Consider the following 5,749-nt stretch of genomic DNA (forward strand, 5'->3'; position numbering starts at 1 on the left):
CTGCCTCCAAACCATGCTTCAGCTGCAGACAATGAGGACGTTGGAAATTGGAGTGATCTCAGGGGTGGACACACCATCCCTTAGGTCTCCCACTTACAGAACCAAAAATCCCTTTCCACAGTAAATGGATTGAGGGGGCCTGGACTCCACTGCCCTTGCCTCTGAGTGTGACAATCCCAGGGAGCACAGGGTAGTAAGGAAGGCATTTGGGCATATCATTTCCTTAATTGTCAACACTGGGACATCCTTCTCTCTCTCTCAAATACATGGTAGGTGCCCACAATGAAAGAAACCCAGCCCATAGTAGGAAACCCTAACCCCACAAAACCCCTTCCATCCTTTGCTCCTTTGGGGACCTCACATTCATTCACTCATTCATTATCATCTCCACCTGTCCAGTCCCCATTTTAGGAAGAGATATCCTCCATAAGTCTGAGCTTCACTCCAAGTCCCACCCATTTCTGAAGCTGCCATCTTTTCACTCTAAACAGCAGAAACAGGACATAAATCTTGGACCAACTCCCCACTCCCCAGACCTCTAGACTCCATGAGCCCCGCAACCAATATGACCCCCACATCAACTCTGCCATTCGGGACACAGACCATCCTCAAGTTGCTTCTCATCATAAGCTCCAAAATATCAATTCCATCATCACAGAGCCCCAATACCCTCTCTCTCCTTTTATTCTTCAGGTCTCCAGCCTCTAATCTCCTGCCTTCTCATGCCTTACCTTCTGATCAACGTCCAATCCCCCACAATGTGCCCTTTCTGAGAATAACATCCTCAATGCCCTATCTGAGGTCCTCTCCAAACCTACATATTTCTCACCTATCATAATCCAATGTGTGTGTCCCATCTTTTTTCCTGGAATCAACCCCAGCAGGAAATATAGGTTCTCCAAGTGTACTATGACCCTATACCTCTCCACCCCCACATCCTACATCCCATTCCCATTAGAGATCAATGGAATTTCTGGAAACTCATTCCTCCAGATCATGTACCCCCCCCCCACCCTCCACCATAGTCGATGAAACGACCAAACCCAGAAGCTATTACTGTCAAGGCAGAGGACATCATCCCAATATGCCATACTTAAAGATCACTCTTAGCCAAACTCAAATTCCAGCCCCCACCCCAGTTTCCCCCAGACTTGTAGGAGGCTTCTGATCATGAAAACCTTTGTTACTCTGTCAACCTTGACATCTTAATGCTGCAACAAGAAACCCCCTCTCCAAACATTACAGCCCTAACAAAATTTCAACCTCTTACAGCCATGGCCTTTGGACACTCCATCTCCTTCTGGCACACCAGGGAAAACATGAATCACCAAGGAGCAGGTAAATTCTTCCAACTTTCCAGCATTAAGTTGCTCCCAGCCTATACATCTGGATTCTTCTGGGTGTGTGGTTCAAATGCCTCTTTCTGTGTCTCCCCACCAACTGGACAGGAACAGGATAAAAAGGAACTAGCTTTTTTATCACCCCAAATTAACCTAATTCACCCTGACATCCCTATTCCCACAAACCTGGTCCAAAACACACCCCCAAAATCAAAAGAACCATACAGTTAATCCCCCTACTAGCCATGCCTTGTATCTTCTCTGGGGTAAGTATGGAAACAGCAGAACCAGGTGTGTCATTATGCCGCTTTACCAACCTTTCACAACAACTGGTTTCAAGCCTCCTATCTTAAAACAGTTTATAGCTCTACAAGAATAAGTAGATTCCCTGGCTGCCGTAGTCTTACAAAACAGGTGTGGGCGCAACCTCTTAACAGTTGCTCATGGAGGCAACTGTGCATTACTTCAAGAGCAGTGCTGTTTTTATACTAATCAGTCCACTTAGTCTGAGATGGAGCCCAATGACTTAGAGACCTAGCTACTAAAATCAAGGATCAAACCTTGCCTATCTTCTTATGGGCCCTAGGTATTCTCCCTTCTTGGTTCATACCCCTTATAACTCCCCTCACATGTCTTATATTAATTTATATTAATTTTCTTTCCATCCCTGCTTTGTTAATCTCCTACAAAAGTTTTTTGCAGATGAATTACTGCCAACTCCTGAGCCACATGCAAGATCATATGAAAGCAAGGTTCAATGTTGACTGCCATATATCTGAAGTTTTTTTATATCTATTAATATGGTATTTTTGGAGCACTTTTAAACTAATTTCTAAAAGTTTACCTATCATTATTAAATCTTAAAGAATTGCAGACTTTATTTTATGAGTTCTGAGTTCTCTCAATGTGTGTTAATGTTTACTTGGTCATACCTCACTGAATTTCTTTTGGTCTCCAATGTGTGTGTATGTATGTGTGTGTTTAAGTGTGTGTGTGTAAATATTTGTAAAAATTATACTACATGGGTACATAATAAGGTAGATCATCATTAATCTCAGCTTTATAGCTGCTAGTTATTTTAGTTATTATGTGAACCACTGTATTTACACCAGATAGAATGCTGCTGGGCATATTACTAACCACATAAAGTTTATACTACAGTTAAGTTAAGACTCTGAGTACTTGGCTCCAGGCTCCGGTCACATATATTTTTAGTGACCTAGTTATCATACTAATTTGAAGGCAAATATCTGTTCATTTGAAAAATAAAGAAATTTGGTGATAATTCAGTTATGTGAGTATCCTACATTTATAAACAAAATATAAGAGAAATATATTATATAGTTATTGATTTGTATATTTTATTACTCTACCTATTCCTCATTTTCTTCATGGTCATTCAGGTATATTGCTGTCTTAAAGAGAAATAAACAGTAGATAGAAACCCTAACATCACACACAACTTTCAACCATTTAGCTGTGACATGCACACATGTTTTCAGATTCCAAATTTTATTCTGTTTATCATCACCATTGTGAACTGAAGTATATCACTGAACTACTGGAAAGAATTATATCAGAGAAGAAGAAAGAATCAGTGAAATTGAAGACAAAACACTTGAAATGAATCAGACTGAGGAGCAGATTAAAATTAAAAAATAGCCTAAGACAGCTGTGGGACCCCATCAAGCGTGCCAATATACTCCTTAGGGTAGTCCTAGAAAGAGAGGAAAGAGAGAATGGGGCAGAAGCAATAATAAAAAAACAAAACAATGGCATAGAACTTCCCCAAATTACCAAATGACATGTATATGCACAACCAAGAAACTCAGAAAATACTTAACAGGATAAACAATGAAGAAAAATACACTGTCATGTATTGATTACCCATCAAATGTGAATGACAAAGAGAAAGCTCTGAAAGTAGCAAGAGACAAACAACAAGTTTTGTATAAGGAAGTCCCAATTAGGCTGAGTCCTGAGTTCTCATCAGAAGCCATGGAGAGAAGAAGGGAATGGGTTTAAACAATTAGAATGCTGAAGGAAACAATTGCCAGACAAGAATTCTATTTCCAGCAAGATTCTTCTTCAAAAATCATAGGAAGGGGGTTCAGATCCTGAACCACACACCCCCCAAAAAGTGATGGAAAAATTAATACAGTCACAGATAAGTAAAAGCTGAGATAAACTCAACCAATCCTATGAGCATGGTAAAGGGAATTACTGAGACTGACAGGAAAGAGTACTACACAGCAGTTCGAAGTGACATAAAGAAATATAGACCTGATATGAAGATAAACAATTGGGCAATTAAAAATGCCAATATTATTCTATTGTATTGTTAGTATGTGGTTACTTCCTGCTTCTTACATATGTTTAAATGCAAAATCATAAAAAGGTAATAATCAATCCAGGTTTTTTGGATATACACTGTATAAAGATATAAGTGCATTCACTTATACAAAGATATAAAATGAAATGGGCATTGAGAGGTATGGGAAAATTATACATGCAAGCTGTGGAAGATGACATGGTATCAAATCAAATATGGTTGCTAAATATTTACTATATTAATTTGCAACCCTGTAGTAACTACAAGAAAAATAGATGAAAACTATATCCAGAGAGAATTGAGAAGACTGTCAATATGGTACAACATACAAATAAGTTAACAAGTAGGATTTAATAAAAGTGAGAGACAAAAATGGTATAAGACTTGCAAAGACTAAGTAGCAGAATTGTGGAAGAAAATCTTGCATTATAAGCAGTGACTTTAAATGTAAACAGATTAAAATCCCCAGTCATAAGGCAGAGTTTGGGTGAATGGATTAAATGGTATAATCCAACCAGATGCTGTCTATAAAGGATGAACTTTAAAAAAATAAATAAATGCAAGGGAAAAGAAAAAGAAAAAAATCAGAGATGCATGTAGTTTGAGGTTGAAAAGGTAGAAAATTTTATATCATAAAAGAAGTAACCAACGGAGACCTGGAGTGGTTATACTAATATTAGATAAAATAGAGTCAATGGAAAAACTGTTACAAAAGATAAGGATGGGCTGTGGCCACAGCCTGGAGTCTGTGGACATGGGCAGTTGGGGTGGCAGGGGCAGCCTTGTCTTCTCCCAGGCTCTGGCCTTGTTCAGGTGGCCCTTGAGGGGCTGCTCCTAAGTGGAAGCTTGGACTTCTTGCAGCACCTTGGGCCTTCCTGGGTGGGTCATCTCACCAGAAGTGGGCAGAGCCCTTCCGGCCCCATGGCTGTGTCCTGAGTCACCCAGAGCAGCCTGAGAGGGAGTTTGGATGTATTTCAGTTCACTACCAAAAGAAACACAAGTGAGAGGATGATGAGGATGATTTTCTGGTTAGAAAGAAAAAGTTGACAGAAGCAGGGTTTTGCCCTGTTCCTGATGACTGAATTCTTTCCACCCATGAAGATACAGAAGGTCGTGAGTAAATCCATGCATCAGGGGATTTTTGGCATCTGGCATTTTAGCTGTCATTTGTCAAGAAATGGCTCAGACACAGGAGAACTGCAGTGTGAGTTTTCCCTGAGGAGACTTCAGGAGATTGAGGACAGGGAAACTGATGAGGATGAAGTTGATGCAAACAGGTATATTGATCATCTCCCCTGTCTTGTATTTTCTGATAGCATGAAAACAGGCTGAAGAGCGAGTTTGCTAAAGTTTTCACAAAGATAATGATTGAGTCTGTGAGCCATCCTTCCATGGAGCCTGTGCTCTAGAAACCTCTCCCTAAACTCCTTTCTGATAAGCCGAAGCCATCATCTAATGCTAAGAATTATACAGGAAAATTCCAAACAAAGCATGCACCTGCTGGCAATGCCTTCCCTCAGGGAACTGAACTGTTCTTGGAACCTCAGCAAGTGGAGATGCTTTACAGTAGCTTGGAGACAGCTACTTGCACAGGAGAAGAGACGGAACTCTAGAAACCACTTTTTACCCTGAAGTTGTCAAGTTTTGGAAGGCTCCTGTGTTCAGCTGTCAATCTACTGGCATCATACAAGGATTTAAAGTTTTATGAATATGGTATCATATCCCCACCTGCGATTTGGGGTTGGACTCTTCATTTTGGGTAGCCTTTTACTGTATTCAGTTTTTGGCCAAGAAATCTTGTGTCAAGGGAAAAGGTGTTTTATAGGGGATTATTAATGCAATCTTAGTTTACAGCTTCTGAAAATGTAGGTGAAATAGTTCTATGAGTAACAGTGACTTAAATCATCAGTAACATTGTCTAAGCCATTCAGGCACTTGGAGAATATTCTCCTTTAGATGTAAAAGATCCATTGAGAAAGAAGGATGCTTCTGTCCCAACTGCACCCTGGCACTTCTGTTACAGCTTAGTGTATAGATGGCTGGGAGCTCTGTCTACAGTGGTGAGTATATATAGTTG

General features: G+C 40.1%; 1 pseudogene; it reads left to right on the forward strand.

The window, feature by feature from the left end:
- The first annotated feature begins 1,274 nt into the window (after positions 1–1,274).
- Positions 1,275–5,285, forward strand: LOC143649321 (coiled-coil domain-containing protein 117 pseudogene; annotated as a pseudogene).
- The last annotated feature ends 464 nt before the right edge of the window (positions 5,286–5,749 follow it).

The sequence above is a fragment of the Tamandua tetradactyla genome, chromosome 11 (genome assembly GCF_023851605.1).
Source record: "Tamandua tetradactyla isolate mTamTet1 chromosome 11, mTamTet1.pri, whole genome shotgun sequence".
In the NCBI taxonomy this organism is placed as follows: domain Eukaryota; kingdom Metazoa; phylum Chordata; class Mammalia; order Pilosa; family Myrmecophagidae; genus Tamandua; species Tamandua tetradactyla.